Source organism: Pinus tabuliformis, chromosome J (assembly GCF_031772625.1).
Source record: "Pinus tabuliformis cultivar Carrire ecotype Pingquan chromosome J, CPIR1, whole genome shotgun sequence".
NCBI classification, from domain to species: Eukaryota; Viridiplantae; Streptophyta; class Pinopsida; order Pinales; family Pinaceae; genus Pinus; species Pinus tabuliformis.
Window position 1 is genome coordinate 67,130,669 of NC_142295.1, and position 22,454 is coordinate 67,153,122.

Sequence of the window (22,454 nt, forward strand, 5' to 3'; positions counted from 1 at the left end):
AATGTGGATGGGTCCTTATATTGTCAAGCATGTTCTAGCAAAAGGTGCCTACGAGTTAGTAGATTATGATGGGATTCCATTGTCATAGTCCCGAAACAAGTTGTACCTCAAACATTACTATGCTTGATTAAGTGTAGTAAAAACTCACTGCATATATGCTTTCATTGCATGTGTGTGTGTGAATATTTTAGAGATTTTTATCTAGTTAGTAATCCGCTTTGCATTTGTTGCAGATGTCAGAGTCTTCAGAACCTTTTGTTGGTTACGTTGATGGTGCTAGTCGTAGTACGCAGAACTTGTCTTCTACAACATGGGCTATTTTTGTTCCAAGTGGCGAGTTAGTGAGTTTCCAAGGGATTTGTATCGGTCGATCGATGAAAAAAATCGCTGAGTATAGTGCGTTGATTGAACTACTCTCTGATGCCATTTCACTTGGCATTCGCCGAATCATCGTTAGGCTGGACTCGCAACTCGTTGTACTACAACTAACAAACATTTATAATGTCTGAAATCCAACAATTTTTCTTATCTTCCTTAGAGTTCGTATTTTGGAAAGACATTTTGAACACATTCAATATAAACATATTTCCAGAAATATTAACACATTAACTGATTCTCTAGCGAATTATGTGTTAAATATACATTTGCGACACATGTAAAAGTAATATTTTCAATTCACATCATCCGTTGAATAGGATTGCATATAACCTGTTATCACTTAGAACCATAGTTCATGTATGCAATGTTGTCCACAAGTTTCATATAAAAATCTTCAGTTTTGTGAATAGGTTTATATGTGTGTGTGTCACTTTGAAATTTGAATTTCAAAAGGTATTGATGTAAGTTCGTGTAAAAAATCGTTAGATACCCTCTATCATTGTCAGTTAAGGCATGTCTTGTCTTGATTGCGTCATTAGTACTTTGCGCAGTTTCGCAGCACAATCTGTTTGGTCAATTTAGCTGCGCAATGATGTTTCCGTCTTTTCGCAGCGTACTGTTTACCAGCCATTTCGTAGTGCGTTTTGTTAAATTTGAACTGTCCGCGCTACGAAATCGGGGTTTCGGGGTTTTTGTAGCGCTTTTTCGTGCAATATCAAATCTGGGAGGGGTGAGTCATAGGTCCGTTCATGTTTGTCAGTTGATGTCCTCTCCAGGTCATGATAAATCATCATTCCGCCATAAGGTCCAGAATCACGCATATGAATATCATCTTAAGGGATTTTATGAGGTATGGTTGTGTCATAATGTGTTTTTCATAATATGTAAACATGACTGCTGTATGAGAAGCCTGAGTTCTCATTTAAAGGGATCATTGCAAGCGAGCCTGCACTCCAAAGTTGAGATTGTTTTCGAGCTGTAGCTGCCATTAGTTTCCTGTGTGAAGATATTCGAAGCAAGATGGAAAAGAGGGAACATCGATCCGGTAAGTGCCTGAGGGCAGAGCCAGAGGGGCTTGATGTTACACTCAGGGATGAAGGTGTAACAAGAGCCTTTCGAAATGCTGGTTGCTGGAGGTTCTGCGAGAAATTGAAGGGAGGACATGCAGAGGTAACGAAGGCTTTCGCATTGAATTTTACTGGATTGAATTCAAAGGTGTCAATGTTAGAATTTCCTGTGTCTCCTGAAGCCATTTCCATTGTCACTGAAATTCCGAGGGGAGGTCAAGAATGGTTTAAAAACTTTAAATTCGACATGAGTCCCTGTAAAGAGTTTTTGAAGGAACCGTATGCAAATAAGGACCTCACCAAAGCGGTGCCAAGGAGTTACATAAAAGAACATTATGCTATGCTCCTCACATGCATCCAGAAATACCTAACATGCGAGGGAAGGTACAATAAAGTTTATTCCTATCACTTCAAACTTTTGTTGCATTTCACAGGTAAGGCTTCAATAGATATCCCTTTCTATTTGTTCAGAAGCATTAGTAAAATGTGTGATAAAATCCAGTTAAAGAAAGATGGTTGTGAAACATCCTTGTTTCATCATGGCTTGGTAAAGTTGCTGGTATTGGATGGTTTACAAAAGATTGGCAGAGATTGGGATTCATTTGTTTTTATGGCCAGCTTTCCAAGCAAAACAGGCCTCACTCCATTGCCTGTGAGAGAAAGGAAAGAAAGGAGTGAAGAACCTACTCTGGCTGAGCTCAGAAAAGAGGTGACAAACCAAAAGAAGCCTAAAACCAAGTTAAGGAAATCAGAGAAGTCAGTGGCAGCAAAGGAGACACCTAAGTCATCATCTAAGGAGACACCTAAGTCATCATCTAAGGAGACACCTCAGTCATCAAAGCAGAAGAGCCAGAAAAAGAAGGATGAAGCTAAACCAAGTGAAGTTGAAAAGATTTCAAGGGTGAAAACCAGAGGTCAACTAAACAAGGAGAAAGGTAAGTCAATTACTGTGGAAGAAAGCCCTATTTCAAAAGGCAGTTTAAATGACTTACTTGAAGCCATTGAACTTGAGCAAGATCAGCCAATACAGATTGAACCAATAGAGTTTGAGCAAGATCACCCAGTGCAGCCAATGCATATTGACCTCACTCAATCTTCACCCGAAAGTACTAAAAAACCAAGAGCTTCAAAAAGATTGAAATTTGAAGAGCCTAGTAAAGAATATGCTTTCAAGCCACGTAGACCAGTCACAAGAAGACAAATGAAAGAAGTGAAGAAAGCGCAGAAAGAGAAGGCACCTTTAGAAGTGCCTAGTACAGATGTACTTGAGGTTTTGACCAGAACAGTTCAAGCAGCCAAAAGTAAAAACAAGGGTAATAGGGTTATCATCAGTCAAGGTGGAAATGTCATTGCTATCAAGCAACAAGCAGGAACAACACAAGAAGAAATACCTCAGATTAAAAATGTTTCTAAGGAAAGGGCAGTAAGATATGCAAATTATAAAAAGGCTGTAATAAAAGGCAGAATAAGTCTAATGAGCCAAACTGACTCAGTGTCTGATGCATATTTGTGGATGGTGCCAGCTCTGAAGCAGGCAAAAATCATGAAACAAATGAACACAAGCTTAAGAGCAGAAAACAAGGCTTTAAAGGAAGAAGTTAGCAGTTTAAATAGGAAGCTAGGCAAACTAGCTGATTAATCCAAGGGGAAATTTGCTTTCAAGTTTTGATAAATTTTGGCTGTCATCGTTTTGAAACTTTTTGGAGCCCTTACACCTGTACAAAATAGCTGAAGAAATCACGGAGTTAAGTCATCAGTGCTTTAAGATTCATATGCTTTGTTTTGATTACCTACAGCAGTTTCGTAGCGTGCTACGAAACTGCTGTAGATGACTGTTTATGTGAAAAATGAAATTGATGCTAAGGTCAGCCAATCTTAAAAGGGATGACTTGAGGCCAGCATGGAGATTATACAAAGCTATTCAGATATTCAAAAGGTGACAGGTGTGAGTATTTAAGGAAAAAGTGAAATTTTTGTCTTTTGTTAAAGTCTTCCTAAAGTTACTTTATAGCCGAATTATTAGGGTTCTGGTAGGGTTACCGAAATTTTGAGTGGTACACCTGTTCAGTTCACAAAGTGTCCAGATCATAAGGCATATTGAATTATGCATGGTTATTAGAAGAATTAAATGGCTTGGAGCATAGTCTTTTAATGCATGAAGACTAATGGGAGGCAGAGACCGTGAAAATAGGGCACAGATCCTTATCAGTTGATGAGTCATCCACATATCAAGTATCCGAAGCTGCTCATTCAGTGAATGTTCCTCCAGCATGTCTTGGCTATTACTGAAGTGATACAGGTGTCAAATTTCAAGAAAGCATCAATGCACACGAGGAGATAGACTTAGAGTTTCAATGGGAATGGGACTCTATGTTTTCACAGAGCAATACCTTTGTAATTAATTAGTTTGTTTAGATATGGATAAGGCAATTAATGATAGGATTTCGAGCTCCCTTCATGCTTGTTGAGGAGTCTCAAGTAGTTGTATTTTTGGTTTTCCTATATATAGAAATGACTCTGATGTAAAAAAGGTTGGAGATTTTATACAAAAACAGAGTTTATTTGGGCCAATGTAAAGACTTATTACAGTAATAGTAAAACAGTGGTTGTTTCTTCTCAAGATTCTCAATGGATTATATTGTTCAAATGAGATAGTGTTTTATTTTCTTAATGTTCTTTTACAGCCTTGTTATAGCACAATCACTCAGAATTCATATCTTATGCTCTGACTTCCTGTGTGTTTGGCAAGCTGTGGTTTTTGTGAAGTATGTTTGAACATTTAATGCAAAGAGCCTTGACTTCCATGAAATGACTGTGCTTTTGTTTACTAAAGGTGTGAGACTCCATAGCCCAATGAAGACTAATTTGATATGTGTCCAACCAGCTTTGTTTTCATGAATGTGTGAAGAGTTAGCCATCTGTTGTTGTGATTGATTTTTATCAAAAGTCTGTGAGAGAGCCCTCTCTGACCAAAGAGGCTAATCTTTGGTCTAAAGTCTAGTTGAAAGAGTTACATGAAATCTTGCTTGGCTGCAGCCCTTAGTACTGATTTTGTGATAACATAACCATAGAAAACTATGAAAGTAAAATAGATAATTGTTTGAAAAGTTTTTACAAAATTTGTGCCCAAGACACATTTGGTCATCTGACCCAAAAACTCAAAATGCATGCAAAATATCCTAAGTAGATCTAGTGGTGCTCATGGGAACAGGTCACAGCCTATGCTATCATGTGCAAAACCCTCTCCCAGCGGCTAGGAACACCAATAGTGTGGCGCTGCAGCCTCACAGGTAACTCCTCAATCCAGACATCCAGAATACCAAGGGTTAATCCCTCTCTATGATCCTGCAACTCTACTAAGGTCTCGGCCAAATCCAAGTCCTAGAGAACTGCTCTCCCAATGTTTCTCTGCACTGGCCCACCTACAACCTGTTGGTGTCCCACAGGTCGAACAGTACCCACATCTGCATGCATAAGAGTAATTTTAGTTTAGTCTTGGAAACATTAAAAAAACAAAAAACATGTAGAAACTTGAAAAATCAAAAAACACTTTGGTCAAACAACTTACCCATAGCACCCCATTGTGCTCCAACTGGTAGAATCAAATTTGGATCTCCACGGAAATCCATCCTTGAGTATGGATGCTCCTCGATGACAAGGTGTTGTCACTTGAGCCAATAGAAGAACGCAGTGGAAAAAATGATTATTGACTGACTCGCATGTCGAGACATCAATTCGACCCACTTCTGCATACATGGATCTCTAGGACCAGCTACATCTAGTGATACATGCTATGGTTGCATCAATGGGATTCTCTCTAAGGTAAAAGTGATTAAGATCGAACCATAGTAGAGATTCTTCATCTTACCACTTTTTTACTTTGGTCAATTGTTCTTTCAGTGAGGAAAGCATATCCTTGCACCAGTTGAAAACTTTTGGCTCTAAACACTCCAGTGCATATGGCATATAAGATCTATTCACCAGATGTAGTGTCACATTGCTAGCCAATTTTTCGATTGTGAAGAGGATCGTTCTCAAAGGAAAATCACCTACATCCCTAATGTTTATTTTCCCATCCTTGCTAGGGTGTGTACCTGGCCGACAAAACTGTCTAACATAATCTCTCACCGATGCACCTCCACGGGAAAATCCAAAAAGTGAGATGGGGGCACCTCGCCTCGACAGTATGGTAAGAAGGTAAATGACATCAATGGTAATAGGGACCATCTTGTCCCTAATGTGAAAAGTCTGATCTGTCAGATCCCATGCATGAACAAGGAACTGCAGTAGTTCTATTTGTTGCCTCATTCCGGACAACTTGAAGTATTTGAGTAACCCGCAGTTTTTGAGGGCCTCAACTGTACCCGGATTGTTTAGGGAAACCATGTCTTTTTCTTCATGCTCTCTTTCTCGCCATGTAATTGACATTCTGATCCGATGAAAGCCTGAAACACAATCATAAGCTTAATTAGGATCCTTTCCATGCAAAAAATAGGACAAATTTTGGAGAAAATAGCTAAATCAAACTTGGGAAACTTTCCAAGCGCATCCAAGGCACATAGATAGTGCGCTACAAAGCATGCAGCCTTCTATCTGGGTGCTCTTTAGCACAGTTTTCGATGTGAAATCTTGCGCTGATCCCAGGGGAAAAAAATGAAACCCTAGGGGCCCCAAAAAACCCCAAAACTTGCATGAAATGACAAAATAATGACTTGAAAAGAAAGTAGAGAGGTTTAGCTCCTACTTGGTTGGACGGCTCGAGGAATGGTTCACAGAATCTCTCGCAATCAACTAGTGAAGATAAAGGTAAAAAACTAGCTTAGAGCACAAAACTGAATGGTAAGTTCCAAATGGTAAATATGTCATGGTAAAAACTTGTTTTATGTTTATCTCATGTTCATTAATCGAGTAAACATTGGTATTTACCTATTTTTTCCTATGAGACACGTATTTTTAATCCATTTGGTGGTCTTTTGAGCAGGTTTTACAACTGACTTATAGAATTCAACGTGCCTGATTGTAAATTGTACCTTTGACCACAGAGCACACTTTTATCTCTTTTTTGAGCTCTGTTAAAAACGAAAAAGGAACCCCCTTGGAATCCTCTTTAAGATCTTTTCAAACTCTCTAAACATGAAAAGATTGCCAAGTGCTTGTCCTTTCCAACTCGTTAGTGGATTGGAAATGATATCTCTCTTGTATTATTTTACGCTTTTTGGGGCTTGAGAGATTAATTTACGAAAAAGAACTTGTGGAGTTTTCTTGTTGTCCCTTTTCAAACTCTATAAACATGAAAAGGACCAAGTTATCCTTGTCGTTAAAATCGTTAAAACATCAAATAGCAACAAACTTGTCCATCTAGACAAGACCGAGTTTCACCTTCGCTAGACACGTTAAAACATCAAATAGTGATGGATTCGCCCGAAGGGTGAAATTATACAACAAGCATATGTTATCCACCTCAAGCTTGATAAAAATAAAGAGGTACTGGTCAGCAATGACTAGGGAAAATGGGAAAAAGGGGAAAACTACTTTATGGTAGCAGGTAACTCTTGAACATGTCACTTTCACTCCATCACTATGACTATTTGGGTTGGGTTATCAGCTTGATGGTTATCATACCATCCATTACTTTGTTTTGGGTCAATGCTACCAATTCATTTAAGTGTCGCTGACATGTTCAAGAGAAGTCATCCAGTGAAAATTCATCCTTTGCAATACCATAAACCTTCATTTTCATGACCGCCATTCTTGAACCTTGTGTTTTTAGTCAAATTCCATCTCTAAAATCACTACACTCGTTTCGTGTTGCTGATGTGGGATACATCAAGGCCCCCCTGCGACGAGTCGCTTCTTGTCGATATCAGCGCATTATCCAAGAAGTTGAATTAGAAACACCCTTCCAATACCTTGAGGCTTGCGTGCATCAATGGCAGCTTTCTCACTTCCGGCAATATGTAACATCAATGGCCTTCGACCGAAAGACTTTGTATGGCGTTTGACATCAAATCATTTATTCACACCATGCAGAATGTACTGCAGTACCTTGAGGATCATTATCATTATCAGTGATTTCTCTCGCATCTATTAATAGCTTACATCATTGGCTGGTAATCAGATGGTGTCTTCCCATGTTGGCCTTTAGATCATATATTCACATGGTTAGACTCGTACTTGAGTGAATGATTGAATGAGATAGAAGACCCCAGATCTAGTTTCATCCATCTGGGCTACGATTTCAAGAGTACTAAATCATATGTACAATGGATTTACATTGATAGTCATTCCGATCATGGGTCTATATCTGTAGACGACTGTTTATGTAAATGTAATGAAAGTTTATAAGCCGAGAATGGGTATTCCTTCCCTCAGTAATTCATGTAAAATCAAATATCATGATATATGTATTGTAATTGATGCAGGTCACCTTCCACTTCGATACCTCCTCATCACATCATAAAGAATTTCATTCAACATTGGCATTTTTCTGACTTCATGCTTTAGGGGGAAGCTGTTACAGATCCATTTGGGCACATCAATCCCATCATCCAAGATCAATGTTTTAGGGCTCATCAAACTATTTTAGGAATAAGTACCCTAGGGCTTTGGGTTAGAACCCTAACAGAGAAGAAGAAAACTACAAAAAGAAACACTCATACAACTCAGGCAAAATGCTTATATAATCAAATTATGTAAGAGTGACTGTACCCGGATTTCCTTCGTTTGAGTAGGTCCCGCAAGGTTCAGACCCTCTGTAACTCTCGATGTTCTTCAAACCTGAAAATCATTCAATTCGAACATACATAGAATTATAGAAGTAAATCATATTCACGAAATTTGACTTTATATCATATAAACAAATGATTGATCATACATCAAAAAAACATTCATATATGAATTACAACATAATTTGATGCATAAAAAAAGTTAATTTCGGAAACAAGACATCATTTCTTTTATTGTAGTAAGCTATAAATAACATGGAGAGAATTCACCTGAGTCTTGTTCTTCTGATTCCAAGTAGAACCGTCCTCCGGATTCGTCCTATCCTAGCCTTCAACAATCTTCTTCCATAGCAAACACCATGATATCTCAAACAAGAGGAAGAATATCTATAATCAAGGAAAAAAGGGTTTCCTAAAGCTTGGGGAAGTGCATGAGGCACAAGGATTCATCAGACTCAGTCAGGGATAATCTCAGTATAATAACTCTATCTCTTCTCTTCCTTTAGGCCTTCCCATAGAAATCTATTTATACTTCTCCCAATTAGTTTTTTAGTTTGGAAACAGTTGGGCCATGGGCAATAGGAGGTAATCAACAGTTAAAATAGTGAACTCCACCCATAATTAAGGAAATTTATTTTTTTAAGTGTTTTAACACATATACGCGGGTTGGGTATTAATTGAACCACGTGTACATGATTTTATATTAGGGAAAAGTAGCGTAAAAGGAATAAAACATTGTTTTTATATATTTGGACCAAGTCTGGAAGGAGGGGTTGCCCTAGGCCATAAACCAAGCATCACAAATACCAAGGGTGGTAAATGGTGCTATAACAGATGCCCCCTAATATATGAGGTCAGAAGGGGTACATGATGGCCGAAATGTATTAAGTGTATGGAAAGAATCTTGTCGAGACTGAGAAGGACTTCACCAGAATTCAACCTGCCAAGCCATCAAAAGAGATCAGAAAGAAACTGCTGTCTGAGGCGGGCATACCCATGCTCAGAAAAAGTAAAGCATGTCTGCATATCAAGTACAAGCGGATCCAATATGTATACAAGTATAAAGAACTAAAAGTACATGATGGATCATCTGATCATGATCGAAAAAAGTACATGTTTGAATATCACACATAAGAAGACGATCAATGATGCTGAAGGATGAAGCTGGTCACTGATGTCAAAAATTGATCCCAATAGTACCAAATGGACATGATGGAATAAAATGATACTACATCACAACTTAAATGCCAGCATATAAGATGTCGATGTGAAGAACTGCAACATATAAGGTGGATGGTGTCAACTAGCAGCAACATGAGCAACTGACAAGTGAACCAAAACATGTTGATGCAACCCAAGGTCTTCACCAACTGCTGCGGTACATTTCTACACAATGGGAATAAATGATCTGAGGTCGACCACATGAGAAATCATTTGATTATCGGTCATTGATGTTTACCATTAACAAACACGAGACTGCTCACCGATAATGATAATGAGAGTCAAGGTACCCAGTACAATCTAACAAGTGCGAATAAATGAGCTGAAGTTGAAAACTTGAAAGAATCTATCAATCAGGAGATAATGAAGGATTCCCACTGTTGATAGCGAAGGAATCTGCCACTGATGACTGAAAATCCCAAGGTACTACCAAATGGACTCTAGATATTTTTCCCAGAGCAAATGAGTTGTAGTCGATAGGAAAATATCTGCTAGAAGGAAGGAATTAAGGCATCCTTCATCAATCTAGTGCGAGTGTAACCCGTAGGCCAATAATGTGGAAGGAATCAGATGAAAAATATGTAGTAACCCAATTGAAGCATGTTTCCAACGTACACAAGATGTAGCTAGCATGATAGAAACCCTCTGAACCAACCAATAATGAAAGCTGACACAGAGGCGAGGAATCCACCAATAGGGTCAAACGGAAACCAAGGCACTCCATGAATCCCAATGTCTGATCATGAAAGCTGATGTCGAATACAAGGGAAACCACTCAGTCAAAGACCCATGATACTGATCGATGCTGAGCACAAGGTGACCTATCAATAATGAAAATAGGGCTAGGGTGCGGCTCTAGGCCTGCCCTCAAAGCAATATGTCGTCGTCGATAAGGACAAGACCCGCCAGCAAGAAGTCAATGGAGAACTTCTCAAACTGACACGAGCAAAGGACCAATATAACTGATGTGATGACAAACATGACACTGACAACCAGGGATGGTCGACTGAAAAATAGGTCAATAGACACTGCAAAGAGGCTGACTCAGGCTTACTTCCCTTGAACAAAAGCACGACTCAATGATGACTATATGGTAGCATATGATAACTCTGTATAAGTTCATCATGCAAGAGGCATGAACAAACTATCCATATGATTGGAAGAGGTAACCAATTGGAGGAGTATTGACTCAATAAAAAGGTTAAGGTGTACCTAAGTCAAACTAAATCCTACCCAAATGGAGGAGGGACTTTCTTTTGAGTGCTTTGTTCAAGGGTGACACAACTAACTCTAGCTGCCAACAAAATATGGAAATATTGTCCCGTTCCCGCTCTTTTTGGAATATATAATTTTTTTGTCTTTTTCTTTAAGCTGGAAAAAGAATAAAAGAATGTTATAGTACAACAGAAAGAATGAGTGTCAGAGAAACAGATTATCTAGTTCTTGGGAGGGGAACATTCCTATGCTCAATGTAGGGAGGCAAAACTAGTCAAGGACACTCAAAGGGATGCTCTTTCCACGGGTAAAAGGATGCATCAAGTTGTGGAAGCAAAGTGATTGCATGGTTGATTTTGCAGAAGAAATGGTAAAAAAAGTGGCTTAAACATGAGTCCAAGTGAAGATGACTCAAGGCTAAAAGGGTGCAAATAGTTAAAATGCAATGCAGTAGTACAACTCAACACAAAGGAGTCTCTAGGGTATAAGGCCAAAAATTAGCGTAGAAGAAAGGAGAATGTGTCTTCAATGCATAAGTCATGGTGGGACTAAAAAGGACTCTCGAGCCTACTTAGTATAGCAACATGGGAAACCAATGTCAGTGAGGTTCTAACTAATATGCCCATGTAAAGGATGGCTCTACCATCGCATCATGATTTCAAAATCGGTGAGTGAAAATGGTTTTCTAACCAAGATACAATGGGGTCGACCCTATGGCTAACTATTATTGAATGGAGGCTAGTATGCAAGATGCAGCAGAAAATGGTTTTCCCTAACCTAAATTCCAGTGAGTGAACGATACCTGCCATGACGGGTCAGTGGTCATGGGACCAAAATAACATCTCGAAGAAGTCTCCAAAATATCCTGAAAAAAAAACCCACTCTCGACAATCCAAGCCCACAGGTCAAAAAATCCATGAGATAAAAATCAATTTTTGAAAAAATGTTTTGCAATTTCAAAGTAATATAATGACTTTGGACTCACGGTTTTTTCATTTTTTTTTGGAGCAAAGAGCTGTGGAGAAAAATGGAGCAAGATTTCCTCTGAACAATTGGACCGTTCGAATCGCCCCAACGTTATCAGGTCCCTCAAAACATACTTGGAATGTTTTGTGATAGTTTTTAGAAGTTTTCTTAACGTTCTGACCGTGGTAAATTATGCCCAAAAATCCAAATTTGCGTACATGCGGGTTGGATGTGATCAACCTACGTATACAATGGCCCTACATGCAACTGTGTGTAAAGGGAACCTGCGTGTACGCGAGTTAAAGTTTAAACATAAAAACTAATGGTTGAAACTCTAATTTTTTGCAGGATGACTATCACATGGAGGGAAAGAGAGCATACCACTATTGATAATGAGGTAATGAATGACCAAAATGCACTAGATGCTCTGAGAGGCTGTGGCTTATTGAAATTCTTCAAAATGCCAAACATGAAAGCCAACACACGCTTGCTCAAACTACTGATCCACTACTGGAGTGAAAAGGATGATGCCTTCATGATAGACTAGATGCCTCTATGGATTGAGGTTGAAGACATCTACTTTATTACAGTTCTCTCCTGAAGATGGGAGATTGTGCATTCGACTAGCAAGAGAAGAAGTAGTCTTTTAGTATAAGACTATGTCCATATATACTGTCCTGGACATCCAAAGACTATTGGAAGTCAAATTCCAATTAAACATGTGGAAATTTTATCCCTGAGGATTCTGCTATTTACCATTGCATGGGTAAATGGGTCAGCTTCACTGCATCAAGCATCACAAGTGTCCATGAGCCTGGCAGTGGAATGTCTTATCACAGTATTTGACTGGTGCACGCCTCTTCTGACTAACATGAAGAGCCAATTGACCTCTATACAGAAGGGTCAGATGAAGAATTTTGGATATGGGACTATCTTATGCTCATTCTTCTTCGAGATGGTACCTGGGCTACATCCCAAAGTATCAGTGTCCATCAAAAGCCCTAGAGATCCACGAATGGGTAGATGGGCAGACTTGATGAAACACCTTGGAGGCGAGGACGTTCCTAGAACAACTTTTGATGATGAGTTTTTCACCTGGTGGGACCAATAGATCATCACAGTCGATGACTACCCGTATGCCGGTATGGATTTCCGAGGAGATCCAGACTTAGTGTTACCACCAAATGCAGCATGGGGAGACATAGGTAACAATTTTTTTTGTGAATTTTTAAGATTTTCTAATATGAAATGAACTTAGAAATATTTTTGATGACATAGAATACTGAAAAAATTACCATGTTCCAGATGTGGGTCCAGTGAGACCAGATGGATTTCTGAAGCACCGGTGTCGCGGAAGAGGGTCCGAAGAGGCAGCAGCTGAGACAAAGAGAGTCCTATATGTAGTTTAGAGAAACTTGGTGAGACTAAATCACCAGGTACCTATGATATCCAAAGAGGATCTACCTGAGGAGATGCAGTGCCGCATGGTAGGGGTATCATGGGACTGGGTTTGGATACTTCGATGTGTAGCCAATGCAGTGGTTAACTTTTTAGCCACTCATCTTGAGCTGGGTCGATAAACAGACCTATGTATGACTAGACATGATTATGGGCATGAACCCAAATTTTGAGGGCATCTTGTCCCAATTCTGTATATTATTTTTGAACACTCTATCTATATACAGGCGATTTTATGATATACATATAGATTCAAATTTTTTGATGTTATTTAATTAGATGAATGACTAATGTGCCAATCTAATGCTTGATTAACAATAGAGTCTGCTAATGAATTCTCAGATCGTGGAAAGTGAAAATATGTTATACAAATAAATGATCGTTGCAACATTCTCACTCTAAAAAATTAGCGATATAAATAAGGATCACGAACCCAATAAATGTTATTTAACTACGACACCACCAGCTGTGAGTCTAGATAAACTACCAACGAATCAATCCCATAAGAAATTGCTTCGAATAGTAAATTAAGAACAACAGTATATTTGGTAACGTTATTTGAAGCAAGGCCAATACATACTCCCCTCGACACCATCAACTGGCTAGATGGATAATAAATCACCCAAGCCGCGGAAGCAATATTCTGAATGTGCCGACTAGCACGATCTGTGAATCCGAAATATATCAAATCATCCATCAACACTTGCGAAAGCAGATCAAAAAATGTCGATATCACAAAATGCCAGACAAATATGTACAAAGATACAATATATACAAACAAGCAATTGCTTGGCCGAAGCCTAAGAAAAATACTTCTTAAGGTAGAGCCCATTTCAGGGCTCCGCCAGCTTGTTCCCTTCAAAATCAATTAATTCATAGGCCCCTTGTCCCAAAAACTCGCTTGACTATAAAGGGACCATACCACATAGTCTTGAATTTTCCTGCCCCCAGGGCGTCTTGGTCTTGGTCATAGACTAAGACAAGGCCGCCTTCAGAAAAAACCCGAGGATGGACAACTTTATTATACTGAGTTTTAACCCTCTTCTTTTGGGCTTCGTTTATTATGGCTGCATCTCGAAACTGCTCATCAAGATGTTCCAAATGAACGAGGCATTCTTCGAAACTAGATGTCTCTGGAAGAAGTTCTACAACTAGATTAAGGAATGGAATTTCACATTTGATAGGAAAAAGAGATTCCAGCCCGTAAACTAATAGAAAAGGAGTAAAACCGGTGGTAGTCTTAGCGAAGGTTCGATATGCCCAGAGTGTCGGGTACAACATGATGTTCCAATTGGATCGATTTTTATCAATTGTCCTTTGCAGGATAGGCTTAAGAGACTTATTCACGACTTCGACTTACCCATTGTCCTGAGGATAATATGGAGATGAATGCTCCTGCTAGAAGCCCAACTTGAGAGCCAATTCTGTCATTAGTTGATTCTGGAAGTGATTTCCATGATCAGTGACAATATCTCTTGGGATACCAAATCGTGAAATAACCTGGTTGAAGAGAAACAAGGCTACTATTTCACTATCGTTTTTGTAAGTAGGCATGGCCTCAGCCCACTTCGTAAAGTAGTCCACGGCCACAATGATGTACTTGTGATTCGCCGCCGAAGGCGGATTACAAGTAGTAAAATCAATGCCCCACTTCGTAAATGGACCGATAGTGATAACAGAAAAAAGTGGAGTTGGATGCGCGTGCATTTTCCGATTATAGATTTGACAAGGATGGCAACATTTGACCGCTTCAATACAGTCTTTGAAAATTGAAGGCCAAAAGTAGCCTGCACGCAAAATTTTTTGGGTTGTTGCAAGCCCTGATAGATGACCACCACAAGCTCCACTGTGGCAATCATTAAGTACAGACTCAACTTCTTCCAAAGTTAAGCAATGCCTAAGGATTGAGTCAACCCCTCTACGATATAATGTATCACCAATGATAACATAGTTTTTGGCAAGGTGACGTAACTTTCGATGCTCATCTTTGGAGAAAGCAGGTGGGAACTTCGAAGTTTGGAGATATATAATGATATCTCCGTACCAGGGATCTTGTGAAGAAATGAGGAATAAATGTTCGTTGGGAAAATTTTCCTCATAAACAATGGCTTCCTCACAAGGCAGCTCTGAAATTAATTCCGCAAAAACTAATGACTTCTTAGATTTGGCTGACAAGAACTCGAGATCGAATTCTTGCAAAATAACAATCCATCGATTATACTTGCCCCCAATCACTCGCCTCCTGAGGAAAAAAAGAAAAGGATTGACAGCTGCTAAGATGAACGTTTTGCACAACAGAATGTAATGACGAAGTCGCTGGACAGCATGGATAGCTGCCAAGGCCAATTTCTCAAAGGGAGAATAGCGTAGCTCAGGTCCTACTAAGCCTCGACACACGTAGTAGATTACATGCTCACTGAGAGCATCATCCTCCTAAACCAGAACCATACCAATGGTTGATTCTGTCGTAGGGAGATACACAAGGAAATCTCTGCCATAATCTGGTGGACTCAACAATGGAGCAGAGGTTAATGCCTCTTTCAAAGCATCAAAAGATCGTTGCGCGAAGTTGTCCCATAAAAATGGAACTCCCTTTTTAAGAAAACACATAAATCCTTTGGTAATCTCGGCGTAATTTGCTATAAATCTCCTCAAGAAATTTTCCTTTCCTTAGAGACTTTGAAGTTGACAAATGGAAGATGGGGGAGGCAACTGAATTATTGCCTCAACCTTGAAAGGATCAACACGAATCCCTTCAGTCGATACGATGAATCCTAACAGCCGACTAGATGTGACTTCAAAAACAAACTTATTCGAATTCAACTGGATTTTATAAAAATGACATCTCTCAAAAACCAACTGAAGGTGTCTAGGATGATCAATTCTCTTGCGAGAACAAGCAACTAAGTCATCCAAGTATGCTTCGATAACATGCTTGATGTCATGGAAAGCATAAGACATGGCCCGCTGAAAATTAGCTCCAACATTTTTACAACCAAAAGGCATCTTTTTGTATGCAAACATGCCCCAAGCACAAATAAAGGTTGTCTTGTGCTGATCCTCTGGACGGATAGTAATTTGATTGTAACCAGAGAATCCATCCATGAATGAAAAAATTTAATTACCTGCACATTCATCAACAATTTGATCAATAAAAGGTGTGGGGTAATTGTCTTTTGGACAAGCTTTATTTAAATCCCTAAAGTCGATACATACTTAGATCATTCCTTGCCTCTTATCTACCGGGACTGGATTGGAAATCCACGTAGTTAGAGGAACGGGGTATATGAAACCCACCTTAAGTAGCTTTTCAACTTCAGCTTTAATAGCTGTCGCTTTCCGAGGATTGACCGATCAAAATTTCTGACGAATAGGTTTGGTGTTTTCGTACGTATTGATCTCATGCTGGACTATAGATGGATCAATTCCAGGCATTTCCTCATAAGACGAAGCAAACACATCTCGAAATTCTTTAAAGACGTCGGTGTAGATTTGAATTTCTTCAGGGGAACAATCAGCTCCGATGAGGACATTTTCTATTACATTAGGATTCCTAGAGATGTCTACATGTACAGTTCATGAGATAACCAACATGTTACCTTCGGCAGAAAATTGTGCTGGAGCCAAAGGGTTTGAAACTATACAAACATCACTAGTAAACATATTGCAGAACCTAGATTCAACTTCATGCAATGGAGGAAGAAAATATGAACGATGATTTAAATCTTCCCATGGTCGATCCACACCCATCATTACCTCCAAAATTGCTTCTTCAAATGGTAAGACTGTATCCAAGCAATTCAGAGCTGAAGTAGAATCAAGGGTCCAAGGCGGAACCACATCGCCATCTAACTCATCTTGTGAAAGGGAGTGGGATGGTTGTCTGTAGAGTTAACGATAGATTGATAGCTAAGTTATGCTGTAGACATGGGAAATTCCATTCCACCAACCTGCCCTCCATCTAATGTGGTGTTAGATGAAGGTAAGGTCCAAGGGTCTAAAAAATAATGAGTTCGAAAGAACTCTTTCCGTGAAGGTCCCCTAGACGATGAAATTGCATTAATTCTAGCTGTAGGAGCAGGAAGGTCAAATATAACCATTAACAAAGAGTACATTCCAACTCCTAAATTCTCAATAGGTTGACGGGGATTGTCCTCCAATGGAATTGTAGAATCTGAAGTTGCGTGGGAGTCACCTGGGGAATAATCCAACTGATCTATTTTAACAATCCTCCCCTCATGAGGAAAACAGAGGATGTAGAATAAAGATGAAACTATGGCATCCATCTCGTAAATCCAATCCCTGCCTAAGAGGAGGTTATAATATAGGTTGGCATCGATGATTTCTACCTCAATATTTACAACATTTCCCCCAACAAATATAGCAAAGGCTGGGATAATCCCATGTGGCCTATGAGAATGTCCATCAAATGTTGTCAATAGAGTCGGTGAAGGAACAGCTGAAGGTGATCCAATGGCCTTCATACATGACATAGACATTATGCATGTGGAAGCTCCCTCATCTATAATTGTCTGAAAAATATTGGTCTTTTGGTAAGTGTACTTTATCTGGAAAGCCATATGGTGAGGAAGTCTCTTTTTGACATTTAGCATATCAAAAGTGAGCACTAATGATTTTTTTGGATCTACTGCACCGATTTCCAAAAGAAAATCACTTCTCTAATTAGGGCATGACTGGAGTGCCTCCAATGCAGACATAGCACAAGGAATTTGACCGAGATCTTCTACAATCAAGTAGTTCTAGGTTGCCCTAGCATTAGGGTTAATAGTCGAGCACTTTTCGGAACCTTTCGGTATCCGAGGTATAGACTCAATAAAGGGTCGCTCAATATGAAGTGGATCTGTGGCTTCGGGAACATATTTAGCTTTAGATGTTTCTGTTTCACCATAATCGTGTGCTTGCATAGCGATGTTGATATGAGAGCTCATAATATAAACATTTGAGGAATTTTCCCCTTCCTGGTTGCCCCCTACAGAGGTACCAGCGTTCGAATTCGTGCCAGCAAGTAATTGCTACCCTTGGGGAAAAGGGTTAGTCAGAACAACTTGGGAGCTAGAGGACCCTTGATGGACTAATAAGCACTGAGCATCTTGTATCTTAGGGCAGAGTTGAGTTAGATGATCTCCATTGCATAACTTGCATGGAAAATTTACCTTTTTCTTGGACTCTTTTCTACCCTCACCACACCATTGTCAGGTTTGTTTGCATTGCCTTTCCCTTCCTGGTTCTTCTTCTTACCTCGTCCCTTCCTCTTCCCATCGGATTTTTGATTTCCTTTGGGTTTAGAGGCCTGGACGGGGTTTATAGAGGTAGGTTGGGATGGTGTAGGTGTAGACGGTGCTACCTGGTTAGAAGAAGCAGTTTGTAGAGACAACTGTTGCAATTGATTCAAAAGGTTCACCGTGTTAACATCAATCGATCTGACTATACCATCGACATGGGGGCCTGGCTTTGGTTTGGCTAAATCAACCTTAGATCTAGGAGCATCAGGTAGAATTTTATGAAGAGTCCCAGATTGAGAATATATCAGTTCTAATTGCTGGCCTCAAAAAATAGCCTGCTCTTCCGAATAAACATCAGAAAGAGACACGTCTTTTGAGATCTCAGGTTGTAATGATTTTAGAAACCATTCGAAAAGGAATTCTGGTGGGATTTCAGCTTTGATAAACCTTTTTCTCCTTCTCCATTCCTAGATGTGATTTGAAATGTGAGTTGTGGTGTCTTGATGAAAGTTAGCCAGAAGTTCAGTTCCGGCTTCATATCAGATAGGCAACTGAAAATGGTTCAAAAAGATATTAGCCAAATCACATAAAGAAGTATAGGTGCCCCCTGGAAACTCTATATACCATTTGGCCACATTTTTTATCAGGGTGCACTGAAATAACCTCAACATGATCGAATCATCTATCAGGGAGTTGGATGAGCACCATAAGTGAAATGTGGTCACATGATCTCTCGGATCTTCACCGCTTTTCCCCTTGAACTTTGGGATATCTGAGGGAAGTTTAGTTGGGACTAGAGGCCAAGACAGATTGTACCAAATCAAATCATTCATCAATTTAGTTAAGCCTGGCCAAAAAAGGAAGTCGTGGGGGACCTTGGGAATTCCATCCAAAGCAAGTGGGGTTCCCAAAGGTCTGAAAAGAATGACCCAGATTTTGAAAAACACCAGGTTTCCTGAAGTAACTCATAGAGCTTGCTAAACCAAAAGGTGGTCCTTGTGGTCCAGCAAAATTCGGAGTTTGACCAACTCCTGCCGAAAATCCTCCGTAACCAGTGAAGTTACCCCCTAACGAAGTATTGAAAGGAGCTGACAGCCCCTGATAAGGATTCCATGCATTAGCAAATGGTGGAAAATTCTAAAATTAATTAACCGAAGAATACAACACATTCTCTTGTTGGCCGAAAAATTGATTCCCAGCTCCTATCCCACTAACCGCAGGGTTTGTCCAACTTTGGAAGGGGTTACTACCTTGACTTGTAAAAGGAAAAGGCATTGACCCTACTGTCGAATTGGAATGTGGTATATGACCACTTCCAAATGGGAAACCCTGAAAAGAAGTTGATCCACTCATCATGGATGTAGAGGCGGTCGATGGTATGTTCAAAGGAACTGAAGGAATCCTGTGAGATGGCATTCCATAAGGGAAAAATCCAAAACTGGATGCAGTAGCCTGAGAACTTCCACTCATTGACAGAATGGAAGTAGACCCAAATATAGTTATGCTGGGAGTAATAGAAGGGATGGAAATAGTTCCTTTCCCTTGTACAGATATGGGAGTCTGCATGCTCACAACACTCGTCATAGATGCAATGCTTCCAGGAGTGGCCATCGAAGGAATAGATGTATGTAAACCTGGACTTGAATGCCTATGAGTCGGAGTTTTGACGTATAATAGAATGTTTGGATGGTTAGGAGGAAGAGAAGAATTCAGAGCTACAACTGACTCTGAAATCTCTTCAACTTCGATATTATCTTCCAACTGAAAGAGTACTCGAGAAAGAACTGGTGTGTTCCTCTCTAACTTTGTACTGGTGTGAGGTCTATCTTGTGAACTAATGCCCTCAAGCAGTGGATCAATCTATGATGCACCTGCTACCACTGGTTGAAAACCACTGGCAGAATCTCTCCTACACCTTCTAGGAGAAGGCTCAGGACTCATAGGTGATAGCCCACGAAGTCTCATAGACCGTCGAGATGGTCGGTCAGCTACTTTGAATTATTTAAAAGATCTACTTAAAGACTTAAAAAATTATAGAAATAGACCGACTAGGAGCAATGAACACTCACTAAAAAGACCCTAAAGATATCAGAAATCAAACAACTCTTGAGTATTTCCGCTCCGGGTGATTAGGAACAGAAACCAAAATACAAGAAAGTTGATAACAATGGCCTTTCGAAAATAAACTAGGGTAATTATGCCCCAAGCCTACTAGTGAAGGTATCAGAGGTAGTTATGTTGACCTCCAGACAACAACCTTTTCCGGTGCAAGACCCCAAGCTTCGCAAGGGTGCCCTCTAGAAGTACTGATGAAAATTATACAACGTCAACCTCAGGTGCCATGGGATTCCCCTCCGCAGCCACTTGTGTGGTCCCTAGGATAGGCAACTATGGTCACCAAATCGTATCAAAAGTTGGGCGGAATAGTCGTGAGGTAGGATCTGACGAGTAAGAGAGGGGGTATCTCTCGTCCTTATCTTCACTCACCCTCGTGATTTACTCCTAGTTACAGAGCTTTCCCGGTCTCCCTAATGCTATTGGATTTCGCTCATTAACCAAACTTCTATGTTTTGTAATTTGGTGCGGCCTTGGAGATTTAACTCTCCTCTCGCCTAATCCAAGGCCCTAATAAACCTAAACTTGTTGGTGTATTCGTTATATTTTATTTTAATTAAGCACTTGATTTTAATGGTTGTTCTTTAAGTCAAGTGTATAGATGGAAGTGAAACCAATGGTGTTTGTATGACACAAAAGAAATCAATGAAAAACTAACTACATGAATGCAATCATTTTTTCTTCGATGAAAAGAGATCTCTATGTGGGTTCTACGAAACTTCTATAAAGAAAAATAATTTTTCTTTTCTTTTCTTGAAACACACTTCACACAACCAAAAATTAAAAGACTATGAATGCTTTAACAATGCAAACTACCCTAATGCAAGATATAATGGAGATTCAAGATCCTAAATCATTCTAAAAAGCGAAGGCAATTTTTTATAACTATCAATGAGCCAACTTAAGTATTGAAGAGGATACAAATTTTGAATACAAAATTCTCTCCAAACAAGAAGGACAAATTGTAAAAGATCGCAATTCACTTTCAAAAACCAAAAGAAACCAAAATCAAACTTGGCAAAAGAAAAAAAAACAAAAGTTTTTTGAGATCTTTTCTTTTTCAAGAAACAACCAAAACAACTTTTTGAAATCACCTAAAATGCTACTAAAACTCAAAGATCGAAAAGAGGGCACAAGGAGTCTTTGCAAGTTACAAACTCGAAGATGAACGAAAACTTGAGCAAAAAGGCTTCAACTTGTACTAAACAACCCAAACAGTAGCAAAGAGCTTGACAAACTGACCAAGAAGCCAAGAAAGAAATACTTTCAAATTCGTCAAAAAGACTTTCAAAAAGCAAGAAAAGCTATAAGGCCACAAAAACGAAGGAAAGCAAAGCAAGTAGATCCAAAAACTGAGCTTGACACTGAAACTGAAAACAATCTCCTGTTCTGGAGGACCAGAACAATCAAGAACTTCTGAATGAAGTCTTGTGTGCCAAAACACCAATTACAAACTCACTCAAAAAGCAAACCTAGGCCAAATATTTTCAATGAGGAAGAGACTTCGAAATAGTAAGCTTGCAGAATAATTAAATTCTTCAGACAGAAATTGACCACACAGAGACTAAAAAGACCAGGCAACAAATCTATCTGGGCAGAGAGATTTGAAAAAACAATGCAAAAATTGGTATACACGACTGTGTTCAAACACAAAGGCGTGTACACGTGCTTCTGATATAGGAAACTCGCGTAAACGCGGGTTCTATTCACAAAAACAAGCATATGTACGCTACTGTAAATAGATTGAAAGGCGTATACAAATATTTGTAAGAAAAATAAAAAACAAATCCAGATCAAAAAGATCAAACTTAGGTTCTGAGACTCTAGTAGACCAAATAAGACTGTAACAGTAAGCAAATCAAAGACTGAGCCCTGATTGACACTGAAGAACCCAAACTAGGAATAACAAGATTGTTATCCCCAGCAGAGTCACCAATTCTGTTTCGGGAATAAGTACCCTAGGGCTTTGGGTTAGAACCCCAACAAAGCAGAAGCAAACTACAACAAGAAACACTCATACAACTTAGGAAAAATGCTTATATAATCAAATTACGTAAGAGCGACTG